The 16,415-nt window shown below is 40.8% G+C and overlaps 1 protein-coding gene across 1 annotated transcript in view; it reads right to left on the bottom strand.

The window, feature by feature from the left end:
- Window positions 1-3,208, bottom strand: part of NAALADL2 (N-acetylated alpha-linked acidic dipeptidase like 2) — a 387,619-nt gene extending 384,411 nt beyond the window's left edge. The window contains exon 1 of the mRNA XM_042820506.1: window positions 3,079-3,208. The gene's annotated coding sequence lies outside the window, so the exon portion shown is untranslated. The remainder of the gene's footprint in view (window positions 1-3,078) is intronic.
- Between the last annotated feature and the right edge of the window lie 13,207 nt (window positions 3,209-16,415).

The following is a 16,415-nucleotide window of genomic DNA, read 5'->3' as shown; positions in this document are numbered from 1 at the left end:
GCACTTAATAGCACAGAAAACAGAGTCAACCAATCTGAGTTAAAAGCAAAAACTCATCAACAAAGCCAAGATATAGTCCTCAAACCAAACAATAAACTAATAACGGTATATTCTCACATTCGTCTCTGGATTCTGCATACATTCTGCGCTGCTCGGGTTCTCCCAGAACCACAAGCACTTTTCTACAAGAAACCATAACAAACTCAGTTCACAAAGCTTCATTTGGTTACTTTGCGACTTCAGGTATTCTAATTTGCATTGCTTCTTCCTCTTCGAGACTCCAGCTGATCAACAGATCCTTCATTGATGCTTAATGGCAATAGTGCTCTCCTGCACTTAGCACGGGCTGTGAGATTCCGAGTACATTTTTGCTTTACAGAGACCTTACAGCCAAGAACGATCTCTCCCAGGTCCCTGCCCAGCCGTGCCAGCCAAGCATACCTGACTTAAGCAGCAGATGCATATTTGAGGCACAACAAAGTTTCCAGGACTCCACAGGCAGAGCCCTTGTGTTTTACTACAAAAACACATCAGAGTTACTGAAAAGAGGATGCATGGTAACCTCACTACTATGATGATTTCCACACCCGATTCTAACAGCACTACCAATCACCTCGGCAATGCAGTTAAAACACATGAAAACCATTAAAGAAAGTTAAAGGGAGGGGAAGGTATTGGTTTTTCTTGTTAAATATCATCAGTATGTTAAAGATAAACATTCAATATATGTTCTGTATTTCACAACCAGAGCCAACTCCAGTTTTCAACTTGATTAATTACTCATATCTTCAGGCAAGCACTGTTGACCCTTGATTTTCAGAACAGCAAATCAAGGAGGGATCTGCACAGGCATGTGACTCAAAGGGATCCCAGTTCTGTGACAATGCACATTCAGAGCCATCTACCAATGACTTCATCATATTACATTGCATTCTCCTGATAAACAGATTGCACATGTATGCTTATGGCATAAGCACCAAATAAAACATCATAGTAGGGGAAAAGCTCTGATTGGGGGGGGGGGGAGGGCCGGGGAGGGGGAGTTCTAACCACAGAAATGTTACCTTGGCCAGACAAAGAACATCTAAAGTAGGAGCTCCACAGCTGAAGAAAAAGTTTGAGCTTCTAGGAGATGCATATTCAAACAGATTAACCATAACGAAGATCTAACTTCCCTGGAGGGTTACAAGCGCAACACTCTTTGGAAAAAAATTTGTTTGTTATGGTGAAAAAAAAAAAAATATATATATATATATATATGTGTGTGTATATATACATATATATACACAGACAACACTTTAAAAGGTCTGTTCTCTTCTACTTAGCATTCATGCCTAGAGGTTATTTAAGAAGGAAAAAAATAATGCTGGTATGTACCACATGAAGTGAGAAGGTAAAACATTGGCTACCAAGGTTAACAGAGTGGGAAGTCATATGGTATGGCATGACTACTTGAGAGCTGCTACCAAAAAAAAGTGGTAGCTTGTGACATTGACAACTCTTTTTTTTTTTTTTTTTTTTTTTTAAAAAACATGGACAATTCTGCCTATTTTTACCACTTACCCCCTTTTTCTGTTTTAGATAGATGCTCTGGACCAACATCCTCAAAGCTAAGAAAAGAACCTCCCTATTAGTACAAGTGGAAGCGTTGCATCGTTATCCAGCAAACCAATCCGGTTAGTCTCGCCAACATTTTCCACAACAAAAGTTGCTCTATAATATTTATTCTTTAAGGTTAAGAAATAAAATTCAGAGCTTTAGATAGACAGTAAAACTGCTGAAACTCCAATAAAATCATTTCTGCAGGTGTTTTTCTTTTTTCTAAATACTCTATGCATAGCTCAGCAGATTTTCTTAAAAAAGTCACACCTGTAGAAAACTGCAGAAGTTCTTCTACAAAAGACCATTCTTTGGCTTGTCTCAAGTGATTACCTCTCAACTTCATGGTCATTAACAACATATAGTTCAGACACTTGCTAGGAGTGCAAACCAAGACGAAAAATCAGAAGGCACTCCTTAGCTTCATTTTGTCATCCTGGAGATAAATGCTGGATTAACTGATGCACTGGGACTCGTATAGAGAGCTCTTTAGATTAAGATTCTAAAAATACATATAGCATTGCTTGATATACAGGATGTTGGCACTGTTAGCATTTCTAATGCTTCCCATATGCTAACCACTGAACAAGTAAATTTGCCTGTAAGTGCAAGAACTACGTATCAAGTAATAAATAAGGCAACATGATACAGGCTGTTCATATTAGGATAGAATCTAAATTCTTTATATGTTCCCTGAATATTTTTGTCTAGATGACTCAGCACTGGAAATTGCTGCTGAAATCAGCAGGATGGCTCAGCACTGCTCGCAAGTGTCAGATCCATTTTAACCACCATTTTGAGGCCATCCCAAGGCCTCAAAGACAAGCTTACCATATGGAGCCCTACTGGAGCCAAGAGCTCCACACGCATGGAGAAGCCGAGGCAGCATGGATGCTGCTGCCAAACTGCCAACATCGTTAATCTGCATTAGAATCGTTATGATTAAGAAAGACCTCCAAGATCCCTAGGTCCCACCCATTCCCGTGCCCACATCCTTCAGTGCCACATCCCCACAGCTCTGAACACCCTCAGGGATGGCGATCCCACCACTCCTGGAGCAGCTCTACTACTGCACTGCTCTGATTAGAAACCCCTCATAATATCTAACCTGACTGAAAGCAACGAAGCCACTCATTTCCGTTTATGAAGTCACCCACTGAGATAACCTAATTACCCACTGAGATAACCTAAGCACACACGGCACTGGCCAGAAAAAAATATATATATATAGGAGGGACGGAAAGCACGTTGTGACGCCGTTCATTGTTTTGATGGCTTCCAGAAAGTTTTCAAGCTGTTACACAGCCCCGGCTCGTTGGTTTCTGGTGTTTACAACCTCGAGGAGCCAACACACGTCAAGTTCCTAACGGAGGCAGAGACCACACCGGCACCTAGTCTCCCCGGGCAGCCCCACGCAGTGACGGTGCGGAGCGGCACGAGCCCAGCCGTCGGTTCCCGCCGCCCCGCAGCGGGGCTCACCTCGGCGCCGTTCCTTGAGCCGGTTCCGAGCGAGCGTTCCCCGGCACCCTCGCTTTAACAGAGCTGCCTTCCTCCCACTAAAGTTCTCCCAAGGCTGACAGCCTCGCTCCGCAGCCCGACCGCCGCCCGGCGCTGCTGGTGGGGGATGCAGCTCTCGGAGGAGCGGCGACCCGCGCGCGCTCCCCAGCAGCCCGCCCTCCCCCTCCCCCTCCTCCCGCCGCCGTTACCTGCCCGCCGCCTGCCCCGCCGCCGTACGGCTGCCCCGCGCTGGCCGAGGGAGGTTTTCAGCAGCCGTAAAGCGGGCGGCGCGCTCTCCCCGAGCGGCGCGGCCGAGTGTGGGGCCCGGCCCTGCGGGTGGATCCGGAGGCGCCCCCGGCCCGGCAGCCGCGGGATGCTGTGCGAAGCCGGCTGCAGATGGGAGCGCTGCGGCTCGCCGCTGTGCGGGGCGCCCCCGGGAGCGGGGCCCAATCCCGGGGAACCAGGAGAAAGAAAAGAGTAGGAACGTCTCAAGCTGCAGGTGCCCATGCCCAAGCCCCAGGGCCTGCGAGTGTTGCTCTCCGCAGGATGAGAGCATTTTCCCTGCCTCAGGATATAGAGCATAACACTGGACAAACAGCGTGTCCTATCTGTGTTGTGAGGCTCTGTGTTCATAGGTTCCCATGTTTTCCTGTACATGGGACGTGGTAACACATCCCTGTGCCCCAAAACACAGCCGTGCGTCCCCTCCCAGTATGCAGACACCTGGGAGATGCACAGTACCAGCAGATCGCCTGCGTCTAGTTTGGGGAGCCCGACGTGGCTCCCCATACACAGAGCTGTAGGTTTGTGAACTGCAGTAATTATACCACACACACACACACACACACACAAAGACTCTTAATGCCCATAGGTAAACTCTGATCTTGAGCTCAGCCCCCTTACAATACTGCCTCCTCATAAAAAGCAGTTACTTGAATACAGATTAATGACTTAGTTCTGCTTGGGAGCATTTTGCTGTTCATTCTCACCTAAATCTACCATTTGTCCTGTAATCCAGGATACTGCTATCCAAACTCCAGAGCTCAGCTGTCCTCAAAGGCAGGAGAACTAACAGCCTGTTAAATTCACTGTCTGCAGACAGGGTTTGCTTACCCTAAGAGAATTAGGGATAGAAATATTCATTTCATAAAGGGAAAAATGCATCAAGCAGCATTTCCCCAGAATGACACTTCATGACATATCCCCACCCATGGAGAGGAAAAAAAAGCCCTCAGATCAGTATCCAGTAGGGAAAAACCTCTAAAAGAGCTACTGTTCAAGAGAGAGAAAAAAAAAAAAAAAAAAAAGTAGTAAAGAAAGCATCTTAACAACTACTGCAGAAGGTACAAACAGTCTTTCAGAAGTCTTCCATGCATACGGTATGAATACTAGCAAGAAAAAAAAAAAAAAAGCAGATTTCAGGTGTTTATAGCAGAAGTAGCTTCTGTTAATAAAGTATTTATAGGAAAGTCTGATTGGACTGCTATGGCTCTGAAAGCAATTTCAGAAAGCACAGAGCAATACAAGTCACTGAGGAGCAGGTGAACTAATATATAATCCTCATTAATAAAGCAGTTTTTCCAACATTAAGCAGAAGTAAAACAACTGCAACTTTGCAACTTGAGCTTTCCATGCCCTGAGGACCAGAAATCTATCAAGCATTTAAGAGAACAAACAAATTTGCAGCGTCTGGATCTTCAGTTCATATTTACTATTTCCTCTTCTCCCACATGACACCACTGTGCTCCTTCCTGTGTCCTTCTCTAAGGTACTAACAGGTTATACACATGCATATCTTTGTACACATACCAACTTTGTTAGTTGCACCCTAAGCACAGACTTCATTGCACCACATAGCTTAAGATAATTGTTCCCACTCTGTCTTGAAACTTCAAGACTGAATTTGCCACTCCAGGTTTGAACCACATCTAGTCAGTGTAGAGTACAGCATGAACCTGAGCTAACACAGCAACACGTTCCTTACACCTATTCCGTGTGCCAGCTCTCGGTCCATGCTGCTTTCACACAAGGGTCCAAAACCAACAGGCAATCACTGCTGGGAATCTGATGCTTTTGCTGCATCTTACTCAGATATTGCTAGACAGGCCTCTTAATCACTCTAAGCAACAGCAGAAAGTCACTTCAATCTAAAGGTTCATTACACTTTCCCAAAAACTGAGGTGAGCTCAGCTGCCCAAATCTTGTCCTCCTGCTGCCATAGTAACAGCTTCCCCCTTCTACCAACATTTTTGCCCTGGATTACCTTGATTACAGGCACTGGGAGAAGAAAGTATTTTCTTTCTATAGTACAGCCAAAAGGGAGAAAATTGAGTCTGCTGGCAAGGAAATGAACATTTTTTGTTAATGAATCAGGACCACATGCTCCAGAAATGAATCACATAGAGGCAAATGATGCCTCAGCATCACAGAAAACAAATAGATTTATGCTATGAGTTAAAACTAACAGAAACCTCTAGACAAGTACATTTTTCAAAATCTTTGTGACATGACTAGAAAGGAATGTGAAGACAGTCAAATATTAACTTAAACCTTCCACTAATCTTTGCTGGCAGAAAATGCTTAATAATGGCACACGCATACAACACTCAAGTACTTACATGCATTTTTCCAATTTACTTAAGAGACATTTGACATGGCAATGTTTATAGAAACATGGAAAATTTCAATGTCAAGCTTAAAAGATTTCACCAATTTAAGATACTAGTCAGTCTTAAGATCCTGCATTAGACAGAGTAGACTTCCTGCTTTACAAAATAGCTAGAATTAAAGAAAGTTTTTGGTAGTTTAAGCAACTAAACTAAACAAGCTTGTCTGTGAACAGCAATTTTATGTTCTATAAAGTAAGGGTGGTTAGATTATGTTGTGTTGGGCACTGTGTTTTTGTCCTGTTTTAAAACCAGCCTGCTAAGTGACTCAGCTCAGGTAGTTACATGCAGCTCAAGTGCCATCTTGTGGCTGCATTACAGGAAGGCTTTTCGGATCGAATTAAAAGCAGAGGCACCAATATAAAAATCTCATTCACAAAGTAGTTCAATTTACGAACAATAAGAAAAATCTACACTGTTCACACGTTTATGAAATGACCCTGGGAAAGCAGATGTTCTCAAACCCTTGCTTGGATCAATACAGCTGGCAGGATGGTTTCTTTCCGTTGCAGGATGAGGGCACTCCAAACAATTTTAAGGTGGAAGAGGGAGCTACGGTCCTGTCCCTAATCATGCACTCCTGAGGGATTTAGTCTGGGAATCTACTGAGAGAGCAACACAACTGTAGTAATGCTTAGAAATCCATCTTTCTTTTCTGCATACACTTAAAGACGACCCACCTGGGTAAACAAGAGCTTAAATACTATTAAAACATCTACCAAACATAGCGAGATGGTCAAACACTTTTTTTTTTGTGCTCAGTCTCTGCTTTTAATACCAAGGAATTAATTGGATATATCTATTTCACAAAACTAACCCATGATTCAGCAAGAAAATTAATGAAATGCACAGACAGCACAGCTGCCAAGAGTGGTCATTTTAGACATAGCAACCTTGGAACTGAACTTTTATGCAATGAATTTAGGAATTCACGCTACGAAGCCGCAACAGCTGAGCGTTCTCTGCCTGAGAAGTCCACTAGCAGGAATAGTTTCTAAGGGATTAAGATACTACGTGTATCACACTAACTTGCTAGAGTTCTTTATTATGTGTATGTAATCCTAAGCGCTGAAAACCTGCCTCCTGCTTTTTTAATTATTTAGAGAATAATCACGTCACTGGTGGGTTTTAGAAGGTGTTTGTGAATTGAAACAGAAAATGAGACCGCAAAACCTGAGCCTTAATCCTCCAATTTAATTTCCTTTAATCTCGCTCATAGAATATAACCTCTTTTTTAGTTATCCAGTTTTCCACCAAAGCCCAGCTGTTTCAGATCCTCTTATGCCTTTTTACCATGAGATACACACGTTGCCCTTCTCCAGGCAGATCTCCCCCCTGCCCAGTTTCTCCCTCTAGTGTTCAAAGCCATTTGGCTCCTAATCTAGGGTGGCTAACGCAATAAAACTAGAAAAGGAACGGTAGATGCAGCATTGGAAGTGGTCATTTGGCAACCTGCAGGGCTCACGCTTGCAGCAAATACTCGAAGCGCAGGTAGGGTAGCTAACACAACATTAAGGCTAAATAAAAAAACAATTTAAATTCACTCCCATTGAGGTTTGAAGCTGGGATAGGTAATTTGTTCCAAATGGAAGAGGAACACCACAGGCTTTAGTGCTCTAGGCTTTTCTGGGTCTCGATCATTTAACTCATCATGGGGTTTCTCCACTCAACCTGACCTCCAGTTGTTTTTGAACACACAAAAGATAACTTGAAGGGACTGTGCAGAGGAGAGAAAGAAGAAAAACCCTACTTACATAATTGGTTTATTTTATCAGTAACTGCATTATGGTCAGTACTAAGCAAGAAAACTTGCTAAAGCAAAACAGCAATAAATTAAAATAAGTATAAACATAAAAGTCTTTTCATTCTACATTAAATCAAAATATCTTATTTAAGATCAACATTCCCAGGAAAATGAGGGAGAACCTAAAAAACCCCAGTGGCTCAGACATATTCCATTTGGTGTGATAAAAGACAAAGACCCACATACCTTGCAACGTGTAATTTACTTCAAAGGACAGTAGCTTATAGCCTATGATTTTAATGATTGTTCTACAACTGATCATTTTGTGAAGTACCAAATAAAGTGCAGTTAAACTAAATGTTATCCTCTTACCCTCCCAGACAACAGTATTTCATTTAAGCCATTCAGATAAAGGTAGTTCTGAGGGTTAGTTGTAGATTTGAAAGCTTGTTCATAGTTATTTGAGCTCCAAGACCTGGATCTTATTTAGACTAGTTCACTATTTCTAAAAATGCTTTGGAACTTTAAAATCACACATACACAGCACTTTGATTAAAATAACTATGCCTCCCATGGGGCTCAGTTTTTATTGTACATATACCAGTACATGTTGAATCAAGACAAACTTAAGACAATTTAAAAAAAAAAAAAAAAAAAAGACTAATTATATTGTTTTATCACTTAAAATAACGATCTTACCAGCACTCATATTAGTGGGAAAACATATGTAGCCTGTACTCAAAAATGCTCTATCTGCCCTTACAGGATTAAATGACGAGCTGACATCTCAGAGAGCTCTCAATCACAGGGGACTCATTTTCTCTTTATTCATTCTGTATCAACTAGAAAGACAGAAGTGTTTAACAGAGACTTTTCCCCAGACATGCATTGTTTTTACTAATATTTTCACACTATGGTATAGCAATCCTGTCCAACACCTCACGGCAAGCAGCATCTTGAACATAAAATACATACTGTGCCAGCAGAGGAAATTGTCTGTTTTTCTATCTAGTAGACATATCAGAGGGTAGCAGGAAAGAATGTCAGATATGCTCATCAGTCATAAATAATTATATATCCCTATCATCATTGTTTTTCTCCACAATCACCTTATCTCTGACAAGATGCAAAAAGCCACCTACAAGGATTCGTGCCAGCAAGTTGGCTGCCATGGAAGTAGGAGAAGAATGAAGATGCGTTGTCCAAACATTTCTGCTGTTACTTGTGAATAGAAATGAACACTCATACTTTTTTTTTTAAAAAAAAACCAAATTTAAAAAGGTTTCTAGAAGCTTGCTTCAAAGTTTCATGTACTTTTCAAGAAGACACTGAGTGTTTTCTTGATGTAGTTCATGATTATTTTTCATAGTTCTTTAAATAGTGAAAAAGTATTCCAGTAAGTCCTAAAGAGGGAAAGCTTTACCTAGTGATCAATCAGGAGCGTCTCTGGAGCCCACAATACAGGCAGTGCAGTGCCTCCCTACAGAGGTATTTAATTAACTGTATGAATGAAATGACCATATGGAATATTTCAGCAGCGAACAGAAGATATTACTTCAAAAAAAAAAAATATATATATATATATATATAAATACATTGCATGAGATTCTAAAACAAAAAGGTATAAGTTCCAGAAAGATCCCTGTTGAATACTCAGAATATCAGCACGAGAGTCATGCTGTTACTAGAAAGGGAAAGTATTAAGATAATCTATAGAAAGAAGCCAGGCAGGTTATCATAACAATTCTGGGGCACTTGGATTGCTTGGACAAGTTGCAGAAACGTAAGAATTTAATCTCTTTCTATTTAAGACCAACTGTGATGGCCATATGCTGTTCCGCATTCGTTGTGCATTTTGTTTGTCCCACTAGACTCTAAGCTCTTTCAGGCAGGGCCTGCCTGGTTGTTTGGCACAAACTCCCTCTTACACAATACCAGCTACACACAAGTAGGGGTTACACTTACTATGTTAATCCTCTCTAAAGCTTGCTAATTAAAATAAAAAACCCTGATAAAACGATGTTCCAGTTTTTACCTAAAATCAACAGTAACTCAAACCATTAGTCCTCCTATGGATAGGAGCAGAGCTTGTCCATACTGCTCTGAGCACAAGCCATGTGGTAGATACATATGTTCATATAATTTGCTTTCTCTACAGAACCAAGTGAACATAACAGGTCAACACATATTCTCATTCCAAGACCTTGTAGCTTTTATAGACAAACATTGCCTGCTGCGTGGAGAGACCATCACATTGGACTCAAGTTTCCTCCTTGCACCTCCTCCAAATCACACTGCAGAAGCTTGCACGCTCCTTACTCCTCATAACCCTAATTATGAGCCTGTCATAAATCAGACCCAAGTACTTAAAAATTGAGGAGGATACCTGGTTTTTGTACCCTCTATGCTGTTTCTATGATCTTTTCAGCCCCCATCACTGGGGCTGTACCCATAGCAGACCAGGCTATGAGCATTCATTATGAAACCTTTTAAATCTGTGCCCAGTTTAGTGATCAAGGTGAACCCACTGATAACTTAAAAAATAATAATAATAAAATGAAAGAATCCCCACATATTGATTTACTTGCATTGACATCAGAGGACTGTATAGGATACAAGAATGAAAGACTGTAGCAAGCCACCTAATTTCAAAGGCAGCTTTGGGTGATTGACATAGGCTGGAGTATGTCTGCTAATACTCCATCACAGTTACAATCTACCAGGAGAAACATTCACATGAGCAAGTACAAAAGTCCTCACAATAATGTTTGTTCCACTATTTGGTAGCTGAGATTTCTTAACTGTTTTCCAGACATCTGCCCAAGTAAACTCTAAAAAAGGAAGCAAATATTATGATGTCTGAAAGGACAACTGCAAACCTAAGACAATAACAACATTTCATCAAGATCATACCAGCCTCTATTATTGCTCTCCATTTATTGAATATAGCTAAAAGTCATACCAATAAAAAAAAAAAATCCAGATTAAAGTGGATAAATTGGGGGTAAGGAGGAGGAGGGCTGTTTGTCTAGAGCTTAGGCTTTCTTTAAAGCACAGCCTGTACCCGATTTACATGTCCTAATGCAGACCAGAGAAAAGAATATGTTATTAAGCCTTTTAATTTCCAGCACACTTCTGTGATTGCAATTTAAATGAAAACACATGACTTGGAATCCCACTTGATCTCCTCGCACTAGTTCCGGCAGAGCACAGGCTTTAATTCTAATCAGGATAAACAAATCCATAGCTGAGATCGGTAAAGAGAAACACACAGCAGTTTCACGAGAAAAATCTTGCTTGGCTTTTTTGTTAAATGCTGGGTAAAGGGTGAAGTACTGAGCAAAGACCATAAAGTAGGTCTAGACTAGACTGAATGAAATTAGAAAAAGAATGGAAATACTGGGAAGCAAAAGGGATCTGGAATAGATCTGAGGTAGCACTGCTTCAGTGCCTCTTATCAGATGGCAGAAAGGGTGGTTTAGTGCTTTCATTGATTCTCATTTCAGTTGGTGTTATCTTGGGATATTAACAGTTTCTCTCCCTGTGGCCAAAGCTTTGAAATCTAAGGGTGATTAAATTAGCTTTTAAGCAAAACATAACACGCAGTGTGCAAAAACAGTAACTTAAGTAGAACAAACGACCTTAGCAGCCTGCAGGTGCCATCATATAGATTGCTTGTTACACATTCATACCAAGCACCAGGGCGTGGAGCAAGACAATCCCACTCTGAATGGTCAGGTTTTTTAGGCATGAGGCAATGATAAATGGATACTTCAAAGGAAAAATAAAAAAAGCTTTCAAAGCATAATAGAAATTAGAGTTCATCAGTCAAAGATAAGGAATGGCTTATCAACAAGGTTGCCATTTCTAGAAATGAAAAGATTCATTTCAGTAGTTAAAAAAAATAGAATGTCTGACAGAACTAGCATGAGAAGGCAGCAAGGACAACAAATGTCACATTAAAGCAGATATATTTGCTGGTGGGTCATTTAAATAGTGCCTGAAGGATAATCCCAGCAAGATAGGTATTTGAACTTCGTTTAGCAGCATCCCTAGCTGAGATAAGGAGGCCTAATCACTTTATAAGACCAACAAAGTCATTAGAGGAGAGTTAGGGAAGAAGCAGCTATATTTATACTTATTTTAAAATAAGATTTAGCAGAATAATTTCAGCAGCCAGCTTGAAGCTACGAATATTTATAACTCCATCAGAAAGCCCAACTTCATGATATGCCAAAAGCTGACTGTGCAACAGACTAAGAGTTGTTGCCTATGAAGAAAAATATAAAATTAACACGCATTTTGTTATGTTTTCAGAATGGCAGACTACACCCAATTTCCTTCTACGCATTAAGTGTTTTAGAACAATATGCTCTGTATGTCTAAACAGCTTCATGCCCTTGTAAATAGCACACAGAATTCAGATGACACAGTAAGACTCAAGCAGTTGGTTCGACCTTGCGTTTCACGCAGAACTGCAACCATTACAGACTCATGCATACACACCATTACTCTGCAACCCAGCAGAGTCTGGGGCAAAGTTATCACTAGCAGGGATATCACTGGTACTAATCTGTTAGCAACACTTATCCTCTAACAGAACACTAATTAACTCAGATTAAGTTTTTATATTGTTTCTTAGCCTCTAGGAATGCGTAATGGTTATAAACTGAGCAAAGATAAGGGAAGTTATATACTAGTCTTTAAGATATTGATAAAAACTTGTTCTAGTCTTTGCCTGTTACTGTATGGTCTCAAACTTATTTGATTTCATTGTTTCATGGCTTTTTTTTTTTTTTTTTTTTTTGGACAAATAAGATTTGCCTTTAATAATACACAGAGAAACAAGGAACATCCTTAGCAGGAGCAGAAAAGAACACAATGCCAAGGTGAGAAGGCTGACTTACCCAATTTTTAGCTACTGGTATAATATTCTTCAGCAGCCAGAAGTATGAGCCTTAAGATAAAGATGGCAAGGGGCCAAAGCCATTCTACAAACTGCCCAACTGCTTCAAGTAGACTATCCTGTGCTCAAAGCATCATCATTCGTGATGGTCATCACTTAAAGTAGAGTCACATCAGCAGTGATCACCCTGCTCCTTTAGGCACCCCTCTTCTTGTTCTTCAGAGACTTGAAAGAGAAACATCCTTGGACAAACATTTTCATCCTCAAACACTTCCTACTCTAAAGTCACCCCCTGCATTAAAATAAACTGCAGCATGAATTAAGCCTTTTAAGGTGTGGCTTCCACCAACCACCATCCAATGAATATTTTAAATCATGAGATCTCTGCTATAGGGGCAAACGCAACACTTGCATTTCTAGAATCAGCAAGGCAACGCTCTTCAGATGTTATTAGTACAGACAAGGTGCAAATTACACCAAGACACCAACCAGGGTAAATCAATATCAGTCAAAGAGCCTCTTTGTCTGGTCTCACTATAACCAGCTGTGCTGAGGCCAAGTGCTTACAAGCTCTTAAACACACAGTTAGCAGTGATATGTGCACATGCCTGAAAAAACAAAGAAACAAGGCTTCATAGCCTGTAGATTTTTACCTCCTCACACTTTTCTACCTAAAGATTGAGTCAGTTTAGAGACAAATAGGGACAATCGGCTGTTTTATAACTCTAGCATTAACACAGAGGGAGATGCTGGGTAGATCACAAGCTGCTGCCCTCCCTTTCCAATTAACACTTGACCTTCTATTTCCAGCTTGCCTTACACTCTTTCAGTTCACCTTCCAATCAACATCATTCACTGCTGAGACCAGACATGGTACACCTATGGCAGAGGTTATGCATATTACAATATACACTATAAATGGAGAGGTTAAAAATAAACATGGTTTACAACTTGTTCTTGACAGTAAGCCTTAGGAAGAGAAAGTCTGACTGACTTATCCACAGCGTATTGACAATAAAACTTGGGAAATACTTTAAGTAGTAGATTACATAAACTAGATCTGATTTTTAAGAACGCAGAAAGAAGCCACATTGTCTCATGCCTACCACATTCCTCCTATCTACATACTGCTAAGAGCAGCTTCTTCACTGGAAGCTCAAAAGAAAACATTCCCCAGGCTCCTGGGCTACAGCTTCCTATTCCTGCTGCTCTACCCTTATGAGTCAAAAGGATATTTGCACAGATGTATGAATTTTGGATAAAAGCTGTTAGATCATGATCCTAAACTTCTGTCTGCCTTACAGTAAGTGAAGGAAGGAGGGTGTAAGTCAAGAAGAATTTTAAAATAGAATGTTTAATGTAGAAACGCTAATTTAAAAATATACTAAAAGCATCTTATCTCCTTGGAACCGAAATTAGGGTATTTCATATTTAGCTTTGGCCTGGGCTCCCTGTTCCCTGCATCACAACGTGATAAGGGCTGGAAAGGACTGGGAAGTGCGCAGTCCATCTCCTGCTCCAAGCAGGGGTCAGACCACGCTGCTCAGAGCTTCACCCAGTTGGTGTTTGATAATCTCCACAGATGAAGCTTGTACAACCTCTCTGACCATACTCTTACTCAACCAGACTAATGAGGAGAACATCTTCCCCTTACAGCCACTGCTTCTCAACCTTCTGCCATGCGCTGCCTGTAAGAAGCCTGGCTCTGCCTGTTCAGTAACCTCCACAAAGGCACTGGGAGGCTGCTGCCAGGTCCTCCATAAAGCCAAGTGAATCACAGTTCCCCTGTATGCAGACACTGCAGCATATCCTGGGAGCTATGGTTTTATTTTATGAGATGCAGTTCTGCATGTCCAAATTATGACTTCCAAGAGAAACTGCAGCAGTTCTGTCAGAAAAACAAATAGGTCAGGGTTTGGGGTGGTTATTTTTTTTTTTGCCAGCAAGGCAGCCCCCCCCCCCCCCCAAAAAAAAAAAAAATATTTTAAACTAACTACAGCAGTAACGCAATGCAAGAACTGTTATAATCATCTTTTTTTTATCCCAGCATATCAACAGTAAGACTATAAGAACTGCCACATTTGAAAATAGAGCAGTAAATCCCTGGCAGCATTTACCCAAATACAGAAAAGACATATTCCATACAGAAGTCTAACAACAAAAATAGAGAAGGTCTGACTTCGAAAATCCAGTTTGCCTTACTTGTTATTTAACAAACACCTTCCACTAAAATCTTACAGTTTGTTGACAGCAATCTGAAATGTGTTAAAGTAGGATACACACACAGAAAGCCTTATTTACTAAAGCCGAATTATTTCTGGAAGAGCTGAATGTAGAACAAGCTACATCTTGCTCTAGTTTACAGCTGAGCATCCTGTTTACATGCTGATGTCTGTGTTTGTTTTTTGGATACAGGAAGCAATGCTGAAAGACTTCAAATAATTCTGCCTCACACTGCCTATCAAGTTATTCCACTTCCATAGGAAACAATGGCTTGGGGTCAAGTTAGCTCATGCAGAGAAATGTGAGAAAGCAGAGTTGTCTCACTGCTCTAAGACAATGTCATTTTAACAGCTTTGATACAAGGATTTTCTTAACCAGCTTCTTTCTCCTTTCTGTGTCTGAAATACATACAATTTCCTCCTGGCTCTTCTTCTCTTTTCGCTTAGAATACTGTTCAAATTCTTTTTCCTTCTATCTAAACCTTATCCTACTCCCCCTTCCACAGGAGGAAGTGCTAACACCTCAACAAGATTTACTCTGTCTTCAAGCTACACAGTCTTTGCTCATCAGTGTAAACTATGGAGCTATGCACAGCAATATCTTTCACATTAAATAATAATATATGCAAGTATATAATGTATACCTCAAGATACAAAATGGATGGTCCTATAGAGAGTTAAGAAGAAAAAGCCAGGATAGTTTTCCATATGAATCTCCATACAGTTGCCAACTGGATTTTGCAGCCCTGTGCTCAGCAAAGCGCAGTAAAACAAGAATGCAGTTAGTATTCTTAGAGTGCTCTGAAAAAGAACAGGAAGAAGCAAGAAAATAATCTTGCTCTGTGCCAGAAAGAAGGGCTGGAAAGTCAAAGAGGAAAATTCATGCTCCATCCTCTACAGTACACAATCAGCATCACTCTTAGTCACTCTCATGCATTACAGTGACACTAAAGGTAATAATAAGCTGTACGTGAAAGAAAGGAAGTTACAGCTGTTACAGTATTTCCCCCTCTCCTTTAACTCCACGTGCCCTCCAGAAGAACACATTGCTTCCAGGACATTGCAACTACAATTTGCTGAAGTTCTGCCCAAGAAGGGACCCACTGTGCACACTTTCCAGTATCTCAGGATATATTGATTAATGATTTATAGCAATACACCCATTCAAACAACTGGATTCAACTCAGTCTTTCAATTTTTAATTTAACAGCTGACTCACTCTACCTTCAGAGCAATGCTAAGCAGCATGAGGCAAGCCCAACCACAGAGAGCCCTGGAACACAGGTGATGCTGGGGCAAGGCAGAGGCAGTGATGACTCCCTAATATATTAAACATGGCTTCAAGAGCCATGAAAATGGAGGAGATCCAGAACAAAATACGGAATAACAGCACCATCCTGTTTCTTCTATAATTGCTTGCCTAACTTTGCAAATAAGTATCTATTCGTCCCTCTAGGCTTGCATATACCAAATCATTACTTGTGTCAGGGGCCCCGTGAAGTGGTATAGCAAAAACACACAGTAAAAAATCCTGCAGAGTCCAAGGTTATATAGAAGGGAAAACAAGTTCACTTTTTTCACCTCAGGGGCAAAATTGGAGTTCACATGTGTGATGGACTGAATAATGCTTCATCACAAGAGCCAATTTTCCTCCAGCTCCCTGGAGCTCTTCAAACATAGATTGTATTTTTGTTCTTGATTTGCTAAATGGCTTTTCTCTCTATCATATCTTTAAAAAAATAAAGATAAGTGATATGTACAGAATACCGTGACATACACAG

The sequence above is a fragment of the Centrocercus urophasianus genome, unplaced genomic scaffold, assembly GCF_019232065.1.
Source record: "Centrocercus urophasianus isolate 14NV4802_14NV808 unplaced genomic scaffold, USGS_Curo_1.0 seq_19, whole genome shotgun sequence".
NCBI lineage: Eukaryota > Metazoa > Chordata > Aves > Galliformes > Phasianidae > Centrocercus > Centrocercus urophasianus.
This window is presented reverse-complemented; position numbering and strand designations above follow the sequence as displayed.